General features: G+C 46.4%; 1 protein-coding gene and 1 non-coding gene across 3 annotated transcripts in view; one reads left to right on the top strand and one right to left on the bottom strand.

Annotated features, from left to right (window-relative positions):
* Window positions 1–26,410, top strand: part of LOC142587703 (leukocyte tyrosine kinase receptor-like) — a 173,932-nt gene that overhangs the window by 5,392 nt on the left and 142,130 nt on the right. The gene's annotated exons all lie outside the window — the stretch shown is intronic.
* On the bottom strand, window positions 24,052–24,190 carry LOC142589137 (U4 spliceosomal RNA). The gene has a single exon (XR_012829833.1). It is a non-coding gene; the product is annotated as a U4 spliceosomal RNA (small nuclear RNA).

The raw sequence follows: 26,410 nt of genomic DNA, 5'->3' as shown, positions 1-26,410 counted from the left end.
TGCAGTTATCTATAGCTAATTTTCGTTTTGACATTTGCATTACTCGCGTTTCGATCGCACGGGCCACTGGTGACTCGTTATATTCTACGAAACTACAAAAAAAAAATATTCTTACCCTGCAACTATTCGTAAATGTATATGCCAGCCAATTGTCGGGCTGGGCATGCTGTTAATGAAAGTGGTCAGCGAATGGCAATTGGCACGCGCGAACCAAAATAATTTCGGCCACTCAAGTATAGAAGCAATCCCGCAATGCAGCAGCATGACGGCGATATGAAGCAAAAAGGAGATGATGATGATGATGATGATGATGAAGAAGAAGTAAAGGAAAAAGAGATGACGTAGTGTAAGAAGGATACAAAGTTGATAAATTACAGGAAGGATGGTGATGATGGCAACGAAGAAGCAAGGAAGGAAACGATTATGACGAGCTAAGGGAAGAAGAACAAGAAGTAAGAAGTAGATCATTATGTGGCAATGTAAGAAGGAGATAGTGACGAAGGTAACGTAAGAAAAAGAGGGATACGAAGGAGAAGTCAATTACAGGAGGAATGAGATGATGGTGATGATAAAGTAGTAAAATAAGCGGATGATCAGAAAGTAGAAAAAACGAAGCGAGAGGGAGAAAATGCGAGGAAAGAAAAAGCTCATGATGATGATGATGAAATAAAACGAGAAGCAGGTGATGAAGTAAATGAATAAGAAGAAGAAGAAGAGACGCTTGGAAAGCGTCCGTCAGTGGATCCTCGCGTGCCGACGTCTCGTTAATTAGAAGTCGGCAGCGAAGCCAGCGCAACTCAATCAGAGCCGCGCTCCCCGATCTTTCCGTAGTGTATACGGTCACCGTGGCGCCGAATGTATGTGTGTGTGCGCGCGTGTGTGTTTCTGCGTAAAAGAAGCAAGCCGCGGCTGGCGGGAGCAAATCGATTCGGCGGCTCTATGACAACCACGTGTTTTCTCTTTCCTGCCCGTTTCGTTTCTCTCTTCCTTCTTGCCTTTCTTCATTAAGAAGAACAGACCCCGCATATTGGGCCGTTTTCGTGACGTGAAGTCGGCACTCCTCGTGGCCCCGACCGACGGGAGTTCTCAAAATACGCCTCCGTAATGATCGTGTATGCGTATGACTATTTATGCGTCGATGGGCGCTGATTGCGTAGGATAACAAGTGGGAGACGCTACGCGGTGAGCAGTTTCCGTTTTCAACAGGTGCCCTTTACGATGATTGGTTCGCAGATGATCCGTGAGCTTGGGAAGTCTTGATTAGGTCAGGCGCCGGCTCATGAACCATAAAGCTTCCTTCGAACGACGGTAGGGGGAATTGTGGCGCTGGTATCCGTGGGAGCTGCAGACACGGCGGTTTTGCCAGGATTCGAATGACCAGAAAACACGTGGGGTTTCCTGGAATTTGTGCCGCCTTCAACCGGCGTCGGGACTTTGCGGTTTGATGACATTCGCCGCCCCCCCCCCCCCCCCCCCGAAAGAAAGCATTATAAATGTAACATCCGCGAGGATTATGCGTGTGCTAAGTGTTGCTTTTTGCCTTCATACGTTTAGAAAGGTATGATGGCTTTAACGTCCGGGCCAATAAATAAAGATATAACATGCTAAATAAAGCTACAAGAATGTCTGAAGCCACAACAACGATAAATCCACTCGTATACCGCTCTCACTTCTCCCATGATAACTGAACGCTTGCAGCACTGGAGTGTCTTCTGGTGATTACATTCGGAAACTTTATCGTTCAGACGCGTTTCCTTTCAGATGGTGTCTGTCTCCTCTTTCTTTTCTTTGAATTCTCCGTGTCGGCGTGTCACTGACTATGTCATATTGCTGCCGGGCGAGAAGTTGCAAGTTCGACTCCCGGCTGCTGTTACCGTGTCTCAAAGAAATTAAATTCTGGGGCCTTACGTGGCAAAAGCCACGAAATCATTATGAGGCATGCCGTAGTTTGGCGACGTCTGGATTAATTTTGACCAACGCATGGTACACGGGTGTTTCTTCTTTTTGGCCCTTCGCCCGCCATCGAAATGCAGCCGCGGCGGCCGGGATTCGAACTCGCGACCTCGGGCTTAGCAGCGCAACGCCAAAGCCCTATATAGGCCACCACGGCTGGTGGCCGTATTCCGTTGAGGGCAGAACGCAAGACGCTGTCAAGACGTAAGGGCGCGTTAAACAAGGGGTTTCACGTAACTTGAGCCAAGTATTAAAAAAGAAAAGCTGGTTAGCCGCAGCTGAATAAAACCAACGACGTGTGGTTCGCCGTCATGTGGCGCTCCTTAGAGTATTTTCTTAGATTCCTTTTAATTAGTTAATTAACTAAGATGAACTGTGCAAAAAAATTTTAACATTCTCTTTAGGGCCAAGTGCGTTTCATTGCGTTGTAGAAGGGATTCAGATACGACAGATCCAACGTTTTGAGTCAACGTACGTGGTGCGTTGTGAGTTTTTTCTCGTTGTTTAAAGAAAGCCCGCGAAATATGAAATAAAGCCACGTGACTTCCTTATGCGCTACCGCATTTCAGCCCTTTCAACGGCGCTTCGTGCGAAAGAACTGTGCGCTCGGACAGTGGCGAAGCGAGCGGCCGCGGTTCTAGGCATCGGCTCCACAGTGCGTCAGCATCCTTGACGGCTGCAGACGGAAAGGAAGCGCCGTCGTCCCTGATAAGCGATACAGGCTCGACGCATGGTTGAGAGCGCCGCAATAAGATACCGCACGAGCGCAGTCACGTGGTTTACCCCATATTTCGCGGGCTTTCTTTAAACGCTGAAAAATACCGCCACGCAGCATGTAGTACGTTGCCACAAAAAAACTGGATCGGTCATTTTCGAATCCCCTCTACAACGCAACGAAACACGATTGGCCCTAAAGTGAATCTTAAAAATTTTGCATAATACAGCTTAGTTAATTTGATTAATAATGCTTACCACGACCACCACAAGCGGAATAAAAAGAAATATACTCTATGGAGCGCCTGATGGCGGCAAACCATTTACCGTTGGTTGCATTCAGCTGCGGCTAGCCACTTTTTTTTAATCCTTGCTTGAAGTTACGTCAAACACTCTGTAGAATCCCGGGTGATAGAAATTATTACGAAGCGCACCGGCATATCTGCCATAGCCAGATGAGCAAGATGACGACCCGGGGGCTTGGAATTCTTTATTAGTCACAAACATACAAAGTAATAGGCGATGTCATAGATAGCATAGGGAAATTTTATTCTTACGTTTAATTTCGAAGTAGATAAAAGAATGTAAGGGGAAATGAACGTGGACGGAAAGACAACCTGGAAGGGTGCTTCGCCTAATTTCCCCGAATTCCTTTCGTGTGCCCAGTTGTTCCCTGCGTTATTCTCTGTGAAAGTTTGGCCGGGCTTTCCTTTTCTATAACGCGTTTCGAAAGGGCTTTCCCACGTCTAGCTTCCCCCTGTTTCACTTCCACAATGCAGTTCAAATGTATTTTACTAAGGCTTCACGATCTTCCTTTACCTGAAATGCACTCGAACGGGATACCCAAACTCTTCTATGAAGAATAGAACCTGAGCGTGAGCTGTTTGGTTACCGTTATCCATTCAACAACGTTGACGTTAAATGTGGCCAGGAAAACAAGGACAGGAGGCAGGGCTCTATGTGCTCTTCGCTTCGTATTCTTTTTTTCATCAGTGCACCTTTAAATCCCTAAGAGAAATCCCTAAGAAAACTTAAACTTCATCTACCCTATTTTTTATTGCCTATCTTCAAGCGTTTCTCCACCCACATTGCTCCAGCGCGTCCTGAATGCGCTTCCGCGGTTCTTCCCGAAAAATTCTTAGCCGCGCTCTTAAGTCACGGCGTTCACTTCGAAGTCCTGCGAGCATACCATTTCGGTGGTGCTTCCCTAAAGCTTACCTGGTCCCTGCTGCTGCAATTCAGAGAGGAAACCCTTATAACGTCCCTTTTGACCGTCATCATCATTTTGGTTAAGAGCACTCCTGTAAAAGCGTCTGCGCCATAGGGGCTTGCCATATGGACTTGCGTATTAGGTCAACCGAACGCCAACCTATGCATCATCGAAAATTTCGTAATCGCATCATCGAAATCACTGCCACGTTCGAGCGCTTTATCCATTTCTCGGCAACCATTCCGTCCCTGTATAATGTACCGCCGGTTATTCGTTCAAGGCATTGCTTGACCTGTTCAAACTCGCATTTCCTCCTGGTAATCTCGAATACGATATCAACCGTTAGCGTTTGATCGACCCACGCCCTCCTCCTCCCTCTTTAACGATGCACGTAACCGTTTTTCGTTCCATCCCTCCTTACGTGGTCCGCACGTTATATTCGCGATTACAAAGCGTTCCGAATTCATCTCGAAAGTAGTTTCTCGGTAATTTCCCAATTCTCTCTACCATCTCGACGTTAAAAAAAAATTATGGGGTTTTACGTGCCAAAACCACTTTCTGATTATGAGGCACGCCGTAGTAGTGGAGGACTCGGGAAATTTAGACCACCTGGGGTTCTTTAACGTGCACCTAAATCTAAGTACACGGGTGTTTTCGCATTTCGCCCCCATCGAAATGCAGCCGCCGTGGCCGGGATTCGATCCCGCGACCCCATTTCGACGTGGCTCAGATGTCGTTTGCGCAACGACGCCGTAGTTTGGCCCCAATTTAATCCCGCGAGTATAGTTCCATCCAATAGCACAAGCCAAGCATAAATTGGAACACGCATGCAAACACCTACACCTACTATAATGAGGAAAAATAAAAAATTCCCGCGGTGCTGCAATGGGACACCAAGCCATCGCTAATTGCAGTGGTTTTTGCGTCCCGCTTCGTTACGGGTGGATTGGGATCGCGGGAAGCGGCGCCCGCCCTGTGCCTCCCGGAAAACCACTTTCCCTAATAATGCTTCTCTCGCAAACGCCGGCAACCCCCGTAACGTATAATGGATGTTACGAAGGAGGACTCGCCGCACCTTTACAGAGCTATGGATCGGCACAGCGTAATAGCGTCTGAAATAAGGAAACAACTAGTTTTTATATGCTTGTATATCTGATAACTTCAAAGGAGGATAGATAGATAGATAGATAGATAGATAGATAGATAGATAGATAGATAGATAGATAGATAGATAGATAGATAGATAGATAGATAGATAGATAGATAGATAGATAGATAGACAGATAGATAGATAGATAGATAGATAGATAGATAGATAGATAGATAGATAGATAGATAGATAGATAGATAGATAGATAGATAGATAGATAGATAGATAGATGAAAGACAGGGAGGTTTGCTACACTACAGTGGGGCAGGGGGATGCGGGAAGAAGATGGAGAGGAGAAAATGAAGGATATAAAAAAGTGACGCGCGCGTGCGCACACACACAACAGCGTTCGCTTGCGCATTGACACTCTATCACAGAGCCCAGTCGTCTTTAAAATGTGCAGCATCGCTGCAACCAGCGATGTCGGTCACTCCAGCGGAAAGACGAGCAATGCTACAATCGAACAGAGGCCGCCTAATTGATAGACGGCCAAGATTCGTTTCCCGTGTAAGGGCGTGCATACGTGAATGCGGTATAAGTGGCGCACTGCATTTGCGTTTCTTGCAAGTCGCAGCCGTGTGAAACGGCGGTGATGCGATGGCAAGGCGAATCGCATCAAGGCGACAGGAGGGGTAGATAGAAAGAGAGCGAAAGTCGATCGAGCGCGGAGTATGCAAACGCTGGCGTATCGAATCGAGGGGGAGAAAATAAGAAAGTTCACGCTGCCGCCGCCTTGCGCTGTAACAAAGTTTACACCTCCAGAGGTAAATGCGAGTGTAAATCGGTGCACTCACACCCTTACCCCCTTTTAGGGTGTAATGGTGTGAGTTGTAGACAGGTTTGCACCCTATTTCGCTTTTCATGTGTAAATTAGGTGTAAGGTGTGAGTTATCGATTTACACCCTTATTCCTTTTTAAGGGTGTAACCTATTTTACTATGTCCGCTCCCTTCCGCTTATCGGCGGGATGTACATCGGCGGTGAAAGGTTGCGCGGGTTGTTTCGGACGATAGAGGACACACCATATGTAAACGCTGACGCGTGTGCGTTAGCGTGGTACACCGAGAAATGTGACCCGCCACAGTCGTTTCACATAAAGGTAGCCCGATTGTGCTTGCGGTTATACATTGGTGAGTTCCTTCCTTTCCTCCTCCTCCTCCTCCTCCTCCTCCTCCTCCTCCTCCGTTCGTGAGTTCAGAATGCTGCATGCCACTGTATAGTTCGGATCCATAGCTTATAGGCAAGATGACATTAATTGTGACAGACGAGAAAAGATGCCTTTTGGTTAACGTCAGTAAAGTAGCTTTGTCTTAGAAGAGTACGAATAATTTTTTTTTGTCTTTTTGTTGACCTCCCTATTAAACCTGGACAACACACCTGTATACCAACGTTTCAGATTTCTTTGTCATTGACTACGGGCAACTATAGTTTACCGTATCGGTCGCGAAAAGTTGTTGCAGCCGCGGAAGTCGCGAAAAAAAAAAGGAACGAGAAGTGATCTGTAAGTTCAGTTCATGACGCCTTCATAAAGAATTTAATGCGGTGACTCACATGTAAGAATCATAGCACAACCCGATCGAATATCACTTCTCACTTATGTGAGCTAGCCATGTTGACGAACTACTACGGGATGTTATCGTCGCTATCATGCGCGGCAGAAACTTGCAGGCTGAGAAAGAAGCTTGAAAAGTTAGGCACCTCGACAAGAGCGATGAAATGGAAGTGATAGGCGTAATGTCAAGAGACAGGAAGGCATAGGTGCTGATTAGAGAGCAAACGTGAGTAACCGATATTGTAGCTGATATTAAGAGAGGAACAGCGCTGGGCAGGCCATGTGACTCGCGTAAGGCAGATGACCGCTGGTCTATTAGAGTTACAGAATCGGTTCCAAGAGATAAGGAAGCGCAGTCGAGGAGGGCAGGGAATCAGGAAGCAGGATGAAATGAGGAAATTTGCAGGGTTAGGTTATAGTTTCAGCTGTGCGATGACTGTAATGATGCTGATAGCGATGATGACGACATGCTGTAACTGACGTGAAGATCGTGTACTGGCCCTTCGTGTGAATGTCAACCATAGCGCTGTTTCCTCAAGTTCACTACGGTTTGGTGCTCTAATGTATAATCGTTATCATTATCATCATCATCCTATATTTCACGTTCACTGAAGGACTAAGGCCTCTCCCGTCGATTGCCAGTTATCTATAAGCGTTTCGCACAATGAGTCCGTTGACAGAGAAACGTCCCTTTTAATAGATTGCGCTGCTAGGTCTCTTGATACGCGATGTTATTAAAGACAAGAAACCACGGAGAAAAAATAAAACAGGACAATGAAAAAAGAAGACAGAAGGGGCAGCACCACCAATGCTGAATCCAGCGTCCGTATTTGTTGCGTGTACTGGTCTTTTCTCGACATTTATTTTCTTTTCTCTTTTCTTTCTTGAAGCTGGTTTATCATTTGTAATAAAAAGCGGCATTTTAATAAGGCAGGTTGCGAGACCATTTATAGACACCGTGTGGAAATCAGCTTTGGGCCAGTGGCTCCAATTTTGGCTTGCTCTAATCGTTGCGCCACTTAAGGGGAAATTCTTCGGCGCTATTACGTGAAAGCGGGTTGACCCTAAGTGTTGGCGATTGCACAACGAACGAATATATGCTTCGTGCTCGTTGGACTGCTAGGTCGAAGAAAGAAGTAATGGCCGCAATAGACGGCAAGAACAATAAGTAATATTGCGGTTTCGCCAATAACGCGACGCACTGACTGACTGGATAGCTGGCGCAATATTATACGCAGTAAGTCATCCACGATTTCGTCCATCGGTTCGAGTAAGCGCTCAAAGACCAGCGCGAGCAATCGTGTCGGTTCTTGTGCACGGGGTCTTTCTTTGTGCAGGAGGGACACTCCGTGGTGGTAAACAATAGAGTCGCTGTTTATGGTCGCTCGAGTCATATCAGTAACTCCGGTAAACAACGGAAGAGACACGGCATCTTCCGTAGCCTCCTAGACCGGGCGACGAGCCACCCGATCTTGGAGGCTATGCTTCTTCCTTCTTTTTTTGCTCTCCTGCCTTTCGGAATTGATCGTTTCCGGATGTGGATGCTGATTTATATTCTTTGCTGCGGAGCTTGGCATCAGCCAATCATTGCTCTCCGGGTACATATCGTTGTCGTTGTTGTAGTTTCGGGCCAAAGCGGAATATTATGCGCGGTGTGCCACAGTCGTATAGGTTGGATTATCCACATGTTATTAATCCACAGGTTGGATTAAATTTTTAAAATAAATTCTAGCCAGCTTTAAGGGCCACAGCCGCCATATGATTACGGGGGCATGCCGTGTTGGGGGACTCCGGAATAATTTTCGCCACCTGATGGGGCTATTTAGCGTTCACGCAAGCAACGGCACAAGAGCGTGTCTGTTCTTCTTTTTTTTTTTTTTTGTCATTGCGTCTGAGCGCGGCCGTCGCGTGGTTGGGATCGAACCCACGACCTCGACCTCAGCAGCGCGATGCCGGGAACACTGAGCTACAGTCGGCGGGTTAAATTCGAACAAGCATTCGCCCGTCTATAGAAGAAGGCTGAATTCGTTGTGGAGGCGTACCGTTCCTCGGTGGCGAAGTCTGGACAGACGCAGCTTTTTCCCTTGCGCCTCTTCTTCTATCCTGCTTTACGCAGTTTAACAATGGCTTCAAGTAAGTTCCTTGATCTCGATGCCGGTTTTAGGAAAGCTGCAGAAAAGTGCCGCCATCCCGTCGTAGTAGTTTCAGCGATAGCGCGCTCTCCAAACGCAGTATTTGTTTCCCTTTTGTACAGCATCGGCGGCGTATGGATGAGAGGCAAAAACCGCCGACTTCAACTCTGTGGTTAAAAAAAAAGAAAAAAAAAAGAAAGCTGCGCGTTCTTTTTTTTTTTCTCATTTATTTACAAGTTATACGGAAAAGCAGATCTGATGAATCCCGCAAGCTGGAGGAAGCTTCATGAAAGGAAGAATTGTCGTCCAACCAAATGTAGCGCAACACCGAAGTGGATGACAATTTTTCCTTGTTCTTTTTTTTTTTTCTTCTTCAAAATTTCTCAGAGGTCGCTGCCTTAAGCTGTTGCATCTGTATCAACCATCTACTCGATTCTCGCCGATAAATACGCCGGAGGTAATAGATAACGAAGGTATACATAGCAGCAGTATGGCCCAAGATTGTTAGTGAAGCACTACGTCATTAAAAAAAGAAAAAAACTGGTGCTGTCCGCATCAGTTGGCGATTTTGTGGTGACAATGGCGACGAAGATCCTTCACTATGCATCTGTATACGCACTACGGGGGATCGGCCGAAAATGATGCATCATGTAGCGAACGACCTGTTTTAATTGAATTGCATTTCATTTAATACATATATAATATTGTTACCCGAAGACACCCGAAGGGATATTACTAAAAGGGACACTGCTGAAGAGAAACACTACATGAATTGAGGCTGATAAATTATCCTTCAGAAAGCAGCTTCGTTGATTGTGCGGTAATAGGTAAGATTAACCTCCGGGTAAAAACGAAACAAAGCAATAAATTACTTGCTACGGCAAAATGTTCGAGCGTATACTTGTGCGTGGCCATTGCGGTGAAGTATGCCAGCTATACGGGGATTGTACATAAGGCACTCGATTAAGTGGGGAGGAAAAGGAGTTACGAAAGAGAAAGGGGGTTGCGAACGCGCCGTGGTTGCTTTCTTCCCTCTCCCTCTTTGATCGAACACTTTTCGCACTGTCACGCGTACGATGCGAGTAATTATTGCTGAAGACTATTCACAGAATAAATCTACATCTACTTAGGGAATGCATCTACTTAGGGCAGGTAGTGACCGCGCATCCAGATCATGAGACTGAAATAATCATAAGAATAAGAATGGGCTGGGGTGCCTTTCGCAGGCATTCCGAGCATCATGAACAGCAGGCTTCCATTATCCGTCAAGAGAAAAGTGTATAACAGCTGTGTCACCAGTACTCACCTACGGGGCAGAAACCTGGAGGCTTACGAAAAGGGTTTACTTAAATTGAGGACGACAAAACGAGCTATGGAAATAAGAGTGATGGATGTAACGTTAAGGGATAAGAAAAGAGCAGATTGGATGAGGGAACAAACGCGAGTTAAAGACATCTTAGTTGAAATCAATAAAAAGAAATGGGGGGCATGGGCAGGACATGTAATGAGGATGGATGATAACCGATGGTCATTAACGGTTACGGACTGGATTCCAAGGGAAGGGAAGCGTAGCAGGGTGCGGCAGAAAGTTAAGTAGGCGGATGAGATTAAGAAGTTTGCAGGGACAACATGGCCACAATTAGCACATGACCGGGGTAGTTGGAGAAGTATGGGAGAGGCCTTTGCCCTGCAGTGGACGTAGCTAGGCTGATGATGATGATAATAATAATAATGATGATTCCCAGTGTATGTGTATATATATATATATATATATATATATATATATATATATATATATATATATATATATATATATAGTCATATCATAAGAAGCCAACAAACACTGATACCAAGGACAACAAGGGGAGATTACTTTTGCTTCATAACTGAAATAAAGTAACGATAAACTAATTCAAATTAAGGTGGGTGAAAAAACAACTTGCCGCAGGTGGGAACCGAACAAGCGAAGGTTGTGGGTTCGGTTCCCACCTGCGGCAAGTTGTTTTTTCATCCACTTTAATTTGCATTAGTTTATCGTTTATTTCATTTATTCAGCACAAGTAATTTCCCCTGTGTTGTCATTGGTGTCAATGTTTGTTGGCTTCTTATGATATGACTAATAAAAATCGGGGTCCCTCGGTTAACCCCCTTTCTTCTCGTTTATATATATATATATATATATATATATATATATATATATATATATATATATATATATATATATATCTATAGCAATATTAAAACGTGGTTCGTTCTCGACAGTTGGCGCGAGCGAACGAGTCTAATCTGTGGAGCCGTCACAAAAAGGCGCCGCGATTCCCGAACGCGTCTCGCTCTCGGCGCGCGCGCTCTCCGATTGGCTCGCGCGGTCCCAGCTGCCGATCGATCGCAGTGTTTCTTTTTTTTTTTTTTTGTATTAGCCTTATCACGCGCGAGCGCTCACAAAGCAGACATCGCGCGAAAATCCGTTCCCGATCCACCTTCTCCGTCGCAGCTGCGCAGCCACCGCCAACGCGCGCTCTCCATGTATAACTGCGGGGTCTCGCAGATTAGCTCGAGTCCTGGGAAGGAAACCGCGACAGACTTTACTCGAAAGCCTTGTAGGAGATGAAATCGCCCCCCCCTCCCCCCTCCACCCACACCTTTGTAGATTTTGCGTGCTGTATTGTAGTCCAGTCTCGCAGCAATGAGGGTCAAGAGCGCGTATGTGTAGTGGAATTTCCACCAGATCCGATTACGTGCTATACAACGCCGCAGCAGAATTGTTGTATGCCCGTCGGCGAAGGAGACGCCAAAGGCTTTCCACCCTGGCCTGGCCGGCGTTGGCATTGGCCGGCGTTGGCACTGGCCGGCGTTGGCATTTTGACCAATGACAGCTGGTTTTCGGAAGAAACAGACACTAAGTCTGAAAACGGAGCGGGCGCCTCTCCCTTATATTTACTTTTTGTTCTGTCCAGTTTTGTTTCCACGCATTGGGAGTTTCGTTCCCACACGTTTTGTTACTGCGCATTTGCATCGCGGTGCAGCGAAGACAAATTGCAATGACTGAACGTTGAGGTTAAGCCTTGCTGGTAAGACATCGATAGACTATCTGTTGATGCTCAATTGAATAATAATAATAATAATATTTGGGGTTTTACGTGCCAAAACCACTTTCTGATTATGAGGCACGCCGTAGTGGAGGACTCCGGAAATTTTGACCACCTGGGGTTCTTTAACGTGCACCTAAATGATGCTCAATTGAATGTCGCGTGTAACTTTTGCGAGGGTATTGACTGTTTATACTCGGGAACGTTTATGCGCAGTAACGGACGGGGACACGCAAAAGCGTGTATAAACCGCAATTTACCTCGCAAATAATCAGGCATCACATTCAGTTTCGTTCGAACAGAAAGTCTACCGATGTCACCAAACAGCCAGCAGAAACATTACAATAATCCCATAGAGAAATTTTCTTGTTCTTTTAGAAAAGGGTAAGTGTGGCACTAACGCTGCCATTTCGGCAGTTCCAGTGACAGCATCTCTTTCCTAACAACATTCGTGGTGCTGCTTTCAAGAATGCGTGAGCCCATTAGCTCCAGATTGCTTCTCCATTTGCTCCAAATCCTTTGCTCCATTTGCTCCACACAGTGGCGTGCCAGATTTGTCGAATCACTGGGCTGCACGCGGTTTCGTTTACTGAACTGGGCGCCTCGAAGCGAAGCGCGTTGGTCTGTTGCCGCGCCTGTGTTTATGGGCTCCAATTCGAAACAAGAGCCTGCACCGTGTGGCTCTCTAAAATGCGTCGACACTCGTCGCTGCATTTCGTTGGCATTCCGAGAGCGAGGTCTCACCTCCCTGCCTTTGTGTCTATTCCTGTTTCCTCCGACTGGTTAGCATTGCGTTTCATCGGTGTAGGGCTGGTGGAGTTCGAATCTCAAGCATTCGCGGAGTCGCAACTGGCCGCATGTAGTCTGCGGCGACGCCCACTGACCTTCCGCGGTGCTCAGGATTCCCGATCGGATGCAATTTTCCCAACTACAGGGCCCTTACTTGCAGAAGCTTCTTACGCTAGGATCGTTCGCAAGAGAAAGTTTTCGCCAATCCCGATGCTGGACGTAATATTATCCGAGGCAGCCGGCCATTGGCGAAAGGGCACTTAAGAACGAAGAGCTTTGCGAGAATAGGCCCCGCGGTTTATTCGCTTCTGCGTTTTGTTTGGCTGGTCTCGTTACGAACCGCGTAACGCCTGACCACCACCTGATCATCGCAAACTCCGCAAAGTGTCTTTCGTAAAATTGTAGCTGTAAATAATAAACTGTCTGATTAAAACGTGTTATAGCAGCGCGTTCGTGATGACCTCGCATTGACGCGAAGCCCCGGCGTTGCGGCAGATTATCAAATAACAGCGCGTGCACTTGTCCAAACAAGAGGCAAATGTATACACGCGTCTGTACGGCACGTCATAATGCTGTGCGGGCCCAAGCGAAAGCTCCCGTTGCGCAACCAACGGCCAGCCGCTTCACCGTTGGCGCGTGCCTCGCCGATACGCGGTCGCGACGTTGCGTTAACGACGGAATAAACGAGGCCTGCATGCCCGGCGAACGGAGTGACGCTAATGTTACACGGCAGCGCACAGGCGTGTTCACGTTCCCACGTGCTCCTCATATAAGGGCCCTCAACATCGCGTAACAACCCACCGGCTAGTACACCTATGCCTGGCCCCGCAATGCGCGAGAGTGTCTTACGACACCGCCGCAAAATCGTGTACCTCGCGAGGCTTGACTCATTTCGCTTGTGTCTTGTCGATTTTTTTTCTTTTTTTTTTTTTGAGGCAGGCTCATAAGTGTAGAAAGGTTAATGCCGGTCCCATCCGCAAGTGGCAGAGATTTGTCCACAGATTTTCATGCCCTCAAGAAAGTTCACTAAAAAAAAAAAGAAAAAGAGAAGGAAAGCAGGCTGGGCGAACTTCGTTTCTTCTTCTTTTTTTTTTGTGACGGCACGAACACCACACGTTGAATTCACAAAGGTTTTCTTTCGTAACAGCTGTGTGCTGCTGGCCGGCTACCTTCGCCAATAATGTGAACAATATAAGCATTGGCTGCGGTGTCCTGCTCTTAGGAACAGCTACGTAGCGTATTAACCTTCTTTTTTTTATGAATTCGGGCAAAGTACGTCCTCTCTTACGCTTACCCTTTGATGGACCACATTAAAACACCTTTACTCTGTGACTTGGCATTCCTCTTACAACACAAGATGGGTAATAAGCCCGCACATATCACACAGATCATAAAAAGCGCCATGATGTCATTTCTAACTTCTTTATTCTATTTTCCCTATCTTCGCCTTGCCTCCGATGTTCTCCAACTTCTTCTCTTTCGGCACTCTTAAATATATATGCTCCACTTGGCAGAGACCATGAGCTAATCGTCGTATTGTTTCAGCCGATACTCTTGTGTTCCGGAGTGCTCGTTTAGTCGCCTACATAGTCTGCATTACTGCTCAAAATTGTATTGTAAGGTCATTGCCGCAGGGTTTGCCCTAGGCCACTGGTTCGAGGCAATTTTCATTCAGCTCGCTTTGCCAGCGCGGTAGACTGTCGCTTAGTACCCGTGCTCATGGCTACGCAATTGGCTTTCTTAGTTTTCTTTTATGAAAAACACACCCGTTAGGGCTACCAACTCTCAAGCGGACGAAGTCGGGAAGAGGGGGAGGGTGGTAGTCGGAATGGCCGTGGAGGAGAGCAGGCGGCTGGCGTCGACCGATTCTGTCAGTGCCTACAATATTTCGGATTTCTTTTAGTCCTACCGTGTCGCGACCTACAAGGAAGGGGCAGTAGTTGCCTGGCTAACTCAGCTGCCAATTCACATAAGGTTATTGTGAATGGTCAGGCCCTAAAACAGAACTTCAACCATGACGAAAACAAAATCGATTTATGTGTATGTCAATGCAACAGAAGGCAAAATACAAGAATGTGCGACAGAAATGTCAGGCGTTATAAAACGCGAATCTGTAATAGTGATTGTTGTTCAGATGAAAAAAGCGGAGGAATCCATGTCACGAAGACTGTTGACGGCAATCCGTTATCACTGAATCAATACAGCGACACAACGCATTGCAACCGTCGACACGATTTATGTATGAGGCATGTACTGCCGCGGGACAGCGGAACTACCCTTTCGCCCTCCCCTAAGAACACGGCGCCATCTGGCGCCGCCGCCGCGAAGCCTTCACGTGGCCTCCGAAATGCATGGCACGAGCGCATCGCGCGGCAACCCGGGCTCCTCTCTCGCGATTCTTTCCGTGCACGCTGCGCCATCTGGTGACACTGCCAAGGAGTCCTCGCGTTGCCTCCGAGACGAGAAGCGCGGCGCGCCGGTGAGTGCGAACGAATTGCTCCCTCGCTTGTCGCCGCACACTCAGAGGCACATACTTAGTGAACCGAAGTTGGCGAGAGGTTCATTGAAGAGCGGCACGCATCCAGTGCAACCATGGCACAACTCGCTAAAGCATTGGGATGCTCTCCTTGAGGAACCCCTGTGACGTGGATTCGATTCCGCTCAGCATCGATGAAATGTAAGGGGTCTTTGCCGTCATCGTACTGGCGCATATCTAGCGACGTAAGTTGGCAGCAAAAGGGCTCATTGATGACCAGCACACGCTGAGTGGCACATGCTTGAGTTCTTCAAGTCGGCGTCAAACAATTTATTCCAACAGCGGTGCCCACCCAGTCCCGCATCTATAGTGACCGAGGTCGGCGTGAAATAGGTTCCTTGAAAAGCGGCACGTCTGCACACATTGGCACGTACTCAGTGACCCAAGTTGGTCACGTGGTTGGTCTGGAACCCGGTTACCTCAGCAAGGCAGCCCGATGCGCTAACCATCCGACCACGGACTACCCAGTAGGCGGAAAAAATGTTACATACATACATACATACATACATACATACATACATACATACATACATACATACATACATACATACATACATACATACATACATACATACATACATACATAGACCACGGAAAGTGCGTGGAGCGTCTAACGATGTCAACGCATTAAAGAAAGCAAAAGTCCGGACATTTGGGCCGTCCCTACTGCATCAAGTCGGGACTCGAGACATTTATTCAGAAGTCTGGACTGTCCCGCCGAAATTGAGACGGTCGGTAACCCTAACACCCCTACGCTTCGGCGTTTGCCGAGCTGCGTTAGCTGCGAGGCATAGCTCATACCGCCTCGCGTGACCTATCGCTCACGATGGGTGTCCATATATCGGACACTGTACAATTCCGGCATATTTTGCGTTGAGAGCCAATCAGAGAGGCGAATCGAAGTTGCCCTTGTCAGCCAATAAGAGCGGATGACACGGCCAATTCGACAATGTGGCGCAATTCGGCAGCGCCTATATAGAAGAGCACAGCATCTACTTACGCATATGCAGCGACTGACTTCGTGGAGCTGACTTCGCGAAAGAGTGGAGCCCCTTTTCATGCTTACAAACAGGCTTCCTAGAAGACTTCCGGTTAAGCCCTTCTTGAACAACACCAAGTTACAATAGTCTAGAAATTTACAGAACCCTCCAGCTGGCATCAGTTTTTCTGTGAAGTTGGAAAGTTCTGCGAGTGAATTTTATTGTTCAGTGCAACAAAAAAAAGCCCATATGTGAGATCGACACATGCCGCACTTTCTTTATATATGAACACCATCAAGAATATGCGCATACAGTAAACTATGCGCAATATACTTCCGTTTTCTTGGCTAACTTCACTGTCAGAAATGCATGGCCGGCACTTTTCTGAGGTCATGAATGCATCGCTGCATCAGCGTGGACAAAAAAGGCCTATGCACGGAAGGAAATTGTCTCGGTGCAGTGGTCGCCCACCGGACGGTGCAAACGCGTGAAGGCCGCGCACATTTCTGCGCACGTGGATCGCGAAAGAAAAGGATCTAACCACGCGTCTTTATTTAGGATCGCTTCACATCCAAACCATGGTCGGTGACAGCCTAAGAATTCGGTAAAAAGCTGCACGTGCACGAAAAAACGCAGTACGCGTGTCCTTCAACTCCGAAAAAGTGTCGGACCGGATGTTGAGTTCGCTCAGTTTATTGACTTTGCTCTGCTAACGTGAACGCTATAGGTTGATTGCAAAATCCCGTTGTTTCGAGGTACAATATTACCTTTTACTGAGCACCGATGTAACGATCATCCATAAAACTCGCCAGAACGTCCAGGTTTTCTCTTAAGAAAAAGTGACACCCCAAGGCGTATCTGTACAAAAATAAAAAGAGCCATTTTGAAACACGCAAAACCGCTTGACGTCGCGGAAATGAGCCAACATAACTTGCTGGCGCATCTATGCAAATCGCCTTTGAGTCGGTCAGCACGCACACATGACTTCTTGTACTTACGTAGTCACCTACCCTAAGTGGCGGAAGGTCTACACCAAAACTACAGTAATTAAAGCGCCTGCATATACGCTCGGTGTCCCGGTTACGTTGTACGACGCACTTAGTCGACCGCTATGTCGCTTTGTAGCCTCGTGAACGAGGGTCCCTCGTTGGCGCCGAAGCTCTGACATTAGGCTACTAGGTATTTTTGCCGTCGGTGTTACTGTCTTCATCCTTAACCACCTTCACGCTGTACACATGAACGAGTCATGCTCGGCGCGGTCCACGTACAACACGACATCGCGCATGCGGTTGTCATCACTCGTTGCCCGCAAAAGGCACACCGCGCGGCAAAGCCGCCAGAGGGCGAAGAGAACCGAGAATGCATTAGAGGTGAGAGAGGAGTTGGGAGAGCATGCACGTGTGTCGTAGTGCGAAGTGGACTGGCAATGAAATTTATAGAGACCTTTTGTTGTTGTTTCTTTCTTGGCCGCGGCCTGCATGTGCCACACAGGCCGCGAAGATCTCGTTAACCCCATGGCTTGTCGTATCGGCGTTCCGAAGAACAACGCGAGCGCACGCAAAGAAGATGGCACGCAGAGTCAACCTCACCCCCCCCCCCCCCCCCTTCTCCGAGCGTTCCGTATGAGAGCCGCCTCATTACCGTCGCTGGCATACAGCGGCTGAGGGAGCGTCGCAAGCCGCCGCCGCCGCCGCTAACGCGAGAGAGACGACAAATTCATTTATCATCCATCCATCGGCGCCTTGCGGAGCGCCGCGCGCGGTGGGGAAAGGACGTTGCCACGAAGGGGAAATGAGATTTGTCCCCTCGACTGGTGAATGCGAGCAGCTGGCATCTCGCTGTCGTTAACGTCGTTTCCTGCGCAACGTTGACCCAGTGCCCAAATCGATATACCTCGTAAGCCCGTTTTCCAGGGATGGCAAAGTAGCTTACGCAACGTAACTCGGTAAGGAGTGCGCGCGTGGAAGTGTGACGAGCTGAACCAAGGACTCGGCTTCTTGGCGAGAGGAAGGGCGAGGGGCTTAACCAGGAATGGGCACGGACGGCTACCCTCGACTGAGCCAGGGGCAAGAGGGAGAGAAGAATGCAGGGAAGAAAGGACTTTGTTCAGCGGTGAACAGGAATGTTCATCGCTGCCTTGCCTCGATGAGAAAGAGAGAAAGTTAGTTAGTTAAATGGGGTTTAATGGCGCAAAAGCAGCTAAGGCTATGCTGCGCCAAACACGAGGTATTTTAAAATCCTGTTTGTGAAGCAAAAGGCTTTGTTAATAACCTATATTTTATGCAAAAATCCAGTGTCATGTAGAAATTTACGGACGTCACATAATGGGACTAGCGGATCATCACCTAAAATCAGAGCAGGGTGTAAAGGTATGTGTAGTTGATATAATTTGTGCAAAAGTGTTCGTCTGTGTGCTTCAGTCTGCGTACATGTGAGTAATATGTGCATAACTGTCAGTGGCTGTTGACATTTCTCGCATGTTGGTGTGTCTTCTTTCGTAAGTAAGTAATTGTGTGTGAGGTGTGTGTGCCCAATGCGTAGCCGGCATAAAACTACTTCGATGAACCGCTCTTGATGATAACACGACTTCCACTCGCCAACTATGGGTTTCGTGAGATGTAGTTTGTTGTCAGCACAACGGTCCCATTCGCGTTGCCATTTCGCCGTTAAGGCCTTTCTAATCGCACGGATGCTATCTTTGTATGGAAGTGTTGTGTTTGTTATATCTTTGTTCGCTGCCATCGATGCACACCCATCGGCTGCCTCGTTCCCCGGTATCCCAACATGACTTGGTACCCAGCAGAAGCGGATTGATCTCCCATATTTATTCAGCGCGACCATGTTTAGTATATCCCCTAACAAGGGTTCACACTCAGATTTCAGATTTAGAGCTTTCAGTGTACTTAAGGAATCAGTGTATATGACTGTGTTTTTGTGCTTGCCAGTGATAATCTTTTTAACTACTACCCATACAGCATAAACTTCAGCAGTGAAAACCGAAGCATGTTTTGGTAGACGAATACTTGTTTCCCAATTGTCTGTTACGGCCCCTACGCCCACGTGTTCTTTTGTTTTGGAGCCATCCGTGTAGAATTCCATGTGATTTTGATACTTCTCCTGAAGAGCACGGAATTCTTGTATGATGTGTTCGTGTGGAGTGTCTCTTTTCTTTAAATGTGTTAGTGTCCAGTCACACAACTGTGTGAAATGGTACCATGGGGCCAACCGTTGTGGTTTCTTGGCAACCTGGAGGACTTCGTGGGGAATGTCATAATCCCGACAGTACTGCTCATACCGCAGGACAAGTGGCCTAATCATATTCGGTTTATTTGTGTAGTGTAAGCGTGAGTTGCACTGTGTAAGGATGTTGTAGCATATGTGTTGTGGTGATGACTGAATTCTTAGTACGTAGGAAAAAGTGAGTAATGCTCTGCGCTGCTGTAAGGAGGGTTCATTACACTCAACATATAAACTTTGAATGGGTGACGTTCTGTAGGCACCACTTGCCAGTCGCAATCCAAGGTTATGTACTGGATCAAGTAATTGGATGTAGGACTGCCTGGCTGAACCATAAACCACGGAGCCGTAGTCTAAAAGGCTACGTACAAGAGACCGGTAAATACGTAAAAGACAGGTTCGGTCGGAACCCCAGTGCTTATGAGACAAAACTTTTAGGATATTCAATGCTTTATTTGCCTTAATTTTTAGTGTTTTAATGTGGGCTAGGAAGTTTAGTTTTTTATCAAACATTACTCCCAAGAATTTACATTCTTGTTTTGCCGGCAGTGCGACATCATTCAATTTTAGAAGCGGGTCTAAGTACAATCCTCGTTTTTGCGAGAATAGCACTGTAACGGTTTTTTGAGTAGAGAAACGGAAGCCATTTTTTTCAGCCCACTCCATTAGTTTATTAATTGTTATCTGGAGCTGCCTTTCACATGTATGTAAGTTTGAGGCGCGGCACGCTATTTGCAGATCATCGACGTATATGGAGTGCATGATAGAGGGGGGGATTGCTTTGTTAACAGAGTTCATTTTTACTATAAAGAGTGTTGTGCTTAGTACGCATCCTTGTGGCACACCATTTTCCTGAATGAATACACGTGACAGCACCGTTCCTAAACGCACCTGGAATGTTCGGTCCGACATGAAATCGGCTAGACATTTCAGCATTCTACCTCGGATTCCTAAATCTGCTAAGTCCCTTAATATACCAAACCTCCATGTTGTGTCGTACGCCTTTTCTAAGTCAAAGAAAACAGTGAGACAATATTGTTTGTGTAGGAAGGCCGCACGTATCTCGTCTTCTAGCCGGACTAGGTGATCTGTTGTGGAGCAACCTTTCTTGTATCCACACTGATGGTTATCTAGCATGTTTTCTGTGTCAAGGACGTATGTCAATCTTATGTTGATGATGGCCTCATAGGACTTTGCAAGACAACTTGTGAGTGCTATGGGTCTATAACTGGTTGCTGTTGTGGGAGACTTTCCGGCTTTCAAGAACGGGATTATGATAGCTTTCTTCCACTCTTTGGGCATTTTCCCCGTTTCCCAGATTATGTTGAAGAAATGAAGCAGGGTCTCAACTGCTTTAGGGGATAGGTGAGCTAGCATTGCATAGTGTACCCTGTCCGGACCGGGTGCTGTTTTTTTGCCACTAGTAAGGACTCTGTTGATTTCTGGAAGTGTTAGAGGGCCATTATACAGTCTTTCTGAACTTCCTGTGGTCGGAAGCTTTAGTTTTTCTGCTAATTGTTTATGTTTCAGGAATGCAGCAGAGTAGTTTTTCGAGCTTGATATATCATGGAAATGTAGCCCTAATATGTCTGCTTGTTCTTCTATATTTGTTTGTGTGCCTGGAGGTGACAGTATGGGGATAGTGTAAGAAGCGTAGTCGCCTCTAAACTTACGAACCTGATCCCACATTCGTTTGGATGTTATTGAACTATTTATAGACGAGACATAATTTTTCCAGGACTGTCTTTCGGCTTGTCTGCGTGTGTACCTGGCTTTCGCTTTTGCTTTTTTGAAGGAGAGTAGATTATCTTGTGATGGGTATCGTCGAAAGATACCCCACGCTTTGTTTTGTAGTTTTTTTGTTTGCGTACATTCTTTCGTCCACCAGGGTTTTAGGTTTTTTCTTAGGAAGCCTGACGATTGTGGGATTGTTTCTGCTGCTGCAGCAAGTATACAGGCGGTGATCTGATCGTTCATTTCATCTATGGTTAGCTCATCTGATATGTTATCCAGAGTGGCCTTTTCGGTAAAGAGGGGCCAGTCTGCTAGATGGAGTTTCCAACGGGGTGGCCTCAGTGGGATGGTAGGAAAAGTAGATGTTCTTTTAATGATAGCGGGCATATGGTCACTACCATAGGGGTTCTGAATAACATTCCACTGAAAATCGCAAAAAAGAGATGGCGAGCACAGTGCTAGATCTAAGCAACTCATAGCTCCTGTGCTTGGGGAGTAGTAAGTAGACGCACCTGTGTTTAAAAGGCATATGTCATTTGTTAGGATAAAATCTTCAAGCGTTTGACCCCTGTTGTCAGTAGTTTTACTACCCCATAACGTGTTATGTTAGAAAGAGAGAAAGGAGCCAGTGAGAAATCAGTATGCTCATTAAGTGAAAGCTCGCCTGGCTACACTGCATGAATTGAAAGTGGTCGCAAAAAAAAAGAGGGGTTTTACGTGCGAAAACCACGATCTGATTATGAAGCACGCCACAGTGGGGGACTCCAGAGTAACTTGGACTACTTGGCGTCCTTTAACGTGCACCTCAATCTAAGTACACGGGTGAAGATGACTGTACTGATAGATAGATAGATAGATAGATAGATAGATAGATAGATAGATAGATAGATAGATAGATAGATAGATAGATAGATAGATAGATAGATAGATAGATAGATAGATAGATAGATAGATAGATAGATAGATAGATAGATAGATAGATAGATAGATAGATAGATAGATAGATAGATAGATAGATAGATAGATAGATAGATAGATAGATAGATAGATAGATAGATAGATATATAGATAGATAGATAGATAGATAGATAGATAGATAGATGCAAGTGCTGGAAGTTACAGGCGCATTTTATCCCTGTACCAAGCTGTAGGCCATAACCTTGGGATAATCTGCATATTTCTGGAAGTTTTTAGTTCGTACGTGAACTTTGCCATTGGTACGTCGTCTTAACTATTATGTCCAACAATAGTATTAGCTGGCATTTGCTATTAGGAACAGTTCTAGCGTTAGAGCTTTTTTTATTCTTGTTTGTGTGAATGCGGGTCCTGATTATAAACAGCTGGTTTTTGGGCGAGCAAGTTTAGCGCGCAACCACTGTGTGACCGCATTATCGTATTCAACGAGGTCAGTTTTCTTCGCGTCGATTTGGCTATGAACAAGGTTCGGAGGAAGCGTACTTTAATGGCGTCAAGCCATTCGTGCGCTTTCGTTGTCCAGTTGTTACACGGAGGCAGACCCGGAAGGAAAACAGATTCGCAGTATATAGTTACAAAACGATGAAACTCCGAATCAGGAAGTCGAAAACGGTTCACAAGGCCATGGAGTCGTCTTCTTCGACACTGCTATCGATGCATTTGGATACGGCCACATAACGCCGTAACAATATGCAGAGGGAGTGAAACGGCGGAGACGCCTGTAGGCAGAACGTGGCAGATTGACGCAAGTGGGCTTGCGTCGCCTTCGACGATGACAGTGCCTCATAGCCAGTGGTGACACGTGTAGCTGTTGAACATTAGAACTCAGACAAACTAGAAGAAGTCAGCCTGTCTGCCAGACTTTGGTTTTGCAGAAGCATTCTCTACCGTATTAGGTTTAGTAATAGGTTTTCTTTCCACAACTGGAAATCGATTTGTTAAGAAACTTCTATTAATGAATACTTTCAACTACCAACGATTCTTCGATGGATGCAGAAACCTAACTACCTCGAACTTTCTTTCTTTTCACTGCCGTAACAATCACGCCGCATGCTCGAGGTGCGTTCGTGCCGTTACCCTGTAGCACTGTCGTGCCGTCACGGTATCGACGTGCACGCATGCGCAGAGCCATCGCCTGTAGGTTTAGAAGGTTTTCCCCGAGCCACGCGGTGCGTCCAATTGCCTGCAATAGCGACGAAGCCAAGGGGACCCACTGTCACGCGGCGCTCAAGACAAGGGCAGCGTTGGCAGGGTTTAGTTCGGGCTTCCGTGTCACGGCGCGAGCGCCGCTATGCGCGCACACGTGCATAGTTCCTGCTGGGCAGCTGTGTGTGCAAAAGTACACCGCCGTGCGCGCACACCCATCTGAGCGAAGCGCACATTCAAACGTCGCAGAAAAAAAAAAGAAACTCGGAGGACGCTCAAGCATCGCCCTTTAATAGTGGAGCTCCATTGCATTCGAAGATCCCCGACTGCTTCCCACGCTTCACGGCAACTTCAGCTTATGTGTAACAGTAACTTTTAGTGGGAAGCGAGTTTTTAAGGAGCTGCGAATCGTGCGACCGTCTTTGAATGTTGTAGCGCGTAGCATCGCGTTACTGTGTGAATTTTTCTTCTTTCTCCCTTTATTCTTTGTCTCCCTTTCCCCAGCAGAGGGTAGCCAGCTGGTATCTACATTGGCTGACCTCCCTGTCTTTCCTCCCCTTTTGTCTCTCTCTCTTATTCCTGGGAACCGCTCGCCGCGAACGCTATGCTCGAAGGCAAGATTCCTGGTGGAAACGCAGCCTCTTGCGTGGTTCGATCCCAGTGGTTGTGCAAAGCCGCGCATAAAAAAACATCATTTTCAAATTTCTGTTTTTGTTTCGTACTTTTAATGTTTCAATCTGACAAGATTTAACATAACAGGCATGACTATCGGGGTTTTGTTTCATGACGTTTGTTTGTGGGCCGTCGTCCTCAAAATCTTGAGGACCAACTTTGTCAAGAATGCAAGACAAGGTGTGAACGAATTTAGCGATAGAATGGTGCGGTAATATAACCCGCATATACCGCATGTTATATATAAAAAAAAATTTCAACTAGGAATAGTCGCCCCTCAGCTAGCACTTCATAGGGTACGACACCGCCTCTGCGCAAAGCTTATATATATATATATATATATATATATATATATATATATATATATATATATATATATATATATATATATATATATATATATATATATATATATATATATATATATATATATATATATATATATATATATATATATATATATATATATACGGGAATTTTCGCTCACGGACAACTCCGCCGACGCCGACGCCGGATTTTCTCCGACACGGGACCCTTACATGTATCGCGTTGGAATCTCTCTAATCGTTTTTCTGGACGCGGTCAAACGCCGACGGTTTTCATTGGGTCTCCTGCACCATCGAGATGCGACAGGTGCAACGTCGTTGGCGGTTTAGCGTTTCGCAAACCTTGCTATCGCTTTCCATACTTAGCCTTCTGAATAAACAGCTAAGAGAGAGAGGGAGAGAGAAGAAATTAGAGGCAGCATCTCCTGCGGGAGTTATTTAAATTATGCTTAAGCACTCGCTTCTAATCAACTGCTGTTTCGTCGTCGCATGCTGCGGTGTTTGGTATAACTGCGAGAAACGCCGCGAAAGAATCGTGAAACGGAGAAGCGCGGTTACAAGAGCGAGATGTTAACTGACACCAGCATGAGACGAGGAAGGAGAGCCGAATAGTAGCAATGTTCACTCATGTTTTATATGATAGTATGTGATGCCGCTGCTTCCTGGGAGATGAGCACTGGCAACATCTCCTGGATGGCGCAAGGCCGGCGCACCAGGGGGCGGAAACTCCCTATACCTTCCTTAGGACACTATGTTCTATGCCGATACGCGGCGGCAGCGCCAAGGTATATGTAAACTGGTAGCGAAGCTTCCGTAGAAGCCCACATGTCAAGAAAATGGGGCTCGTTGTAACCGTCGCCATCTACGTATCGTGGGGACAACTATAACAGCAAGCACAAAAAATAAAAAAATAAGAAAGTTACGTCACAACCGGAAATAATAGCGACGTCAAGATCTTACGCTGCTTGGCGCGAATGTTTGAATTTCTTTAGCGTCCGACATAACGGCCGCTACGACAGCAGTTATTTTTCTTGTGAGGCTGAGGCGAGCTTGCGACTCAGCTGAAACGCCAGCATGTCCTTTAACAATTAGGAGTGGCGAATGTCTTAATGTGAACGTAATTAGGCTGTTATTGATGGCAATCGCCCCAGTAGCTTCCTTAGGAAAGTGAGCGAATAGGATGGAAGTAAATGACATTGCGAAAGAGCTTTCAAAATTAACTTCACTACTATTAGTGTTGGATAATGCAACCAATATAACTGACCAAACAAAACATGTTTCAATGATTAAAAGTACTATGGCCAGCACACAGTCGTAATGCATAGCAACCTATGCGAATCTTTTTCTCGGAATCATTTACAATTCCGTGCCAGACCATGTATTCATATACAAGAGTTATCAGACCACATTGGCAAACGTTATCATTTATAAAACATTCCACTTACTAATTTTGCTGCCCGTCGGACACTCAGAGCCTGTGTTACGGAGAGTAAAGGAACATAGCGCGACGTTTCTTCGCGGGGAGTAGCGCATTTATCGCCACGACGAGACAAGCGCGTCAGATGCCGCAGCGTGAAGTTGCACAATAACAAAAAACCTGCACCTACACCTTTCGCCAACTAATGCAGTGCGCTCTGTCACGCAAAATTTGAAGTGAAGCGCACGCCACACTTTGAAGAAACGCACAACGAAATAATAATAATGATAAAAGAAAAAAACGTGGACGACACCGCCGCGTTCAAGCGAGCAACGCCATTCCTCACGACGTAATAACTGGTTTGCAAAGCCTTGCCAAGTCTTGCGCCAGAATCACTGGTTGGTAGAGGTCACCAAGAAAGAACTAATAAATTGTGAAATAAAAAAAAAATAACGTTTGTTCTTTTAATGCAGGAAAAAACATCTGAAACGGAATATTTACTCCAACGGCAGTATTCGGATGAAAAATTTTCGGACATTTTCTTTTTCACATGAGTTTTCTAGTTTCAGTGTTTTTCGCCCCCTCACCTAGTCGCGCTTGAATCGTGCACCACTAACTGATGTCCCTGGCGATAGGTATTGGTACGCTTTTCATTCCAAGCTTCGCGACCTATTTAGATGGACCTTGGCAGCGCCGCTTCCACCCCTGGTGGTTGCCGGATATCCGACTGGAATTAAGTCACAAACAAAACAATGCCTCCGTGACGTCACTGATGAGGTCAGAAGGTAGAAGGAGAGGG

Source organism: Dermacentor variabilis, chromosome 7, assembly GCF_050947875.1.
Source record: "Dermacentor variabilis isolate Ectoservices chromosome 7, ASM5094787v1, whole genome shotgun sequence".
Lineage (NCBI taxonomy): Eukaryota > Metazoa > Arthropoda > Arachnida > Ixodida > Ixodidae > Dermacentor > Dermacentor variabilis.
This window is presented reverse-complemented; position numbering and strand designations above follow the sequence as displayed.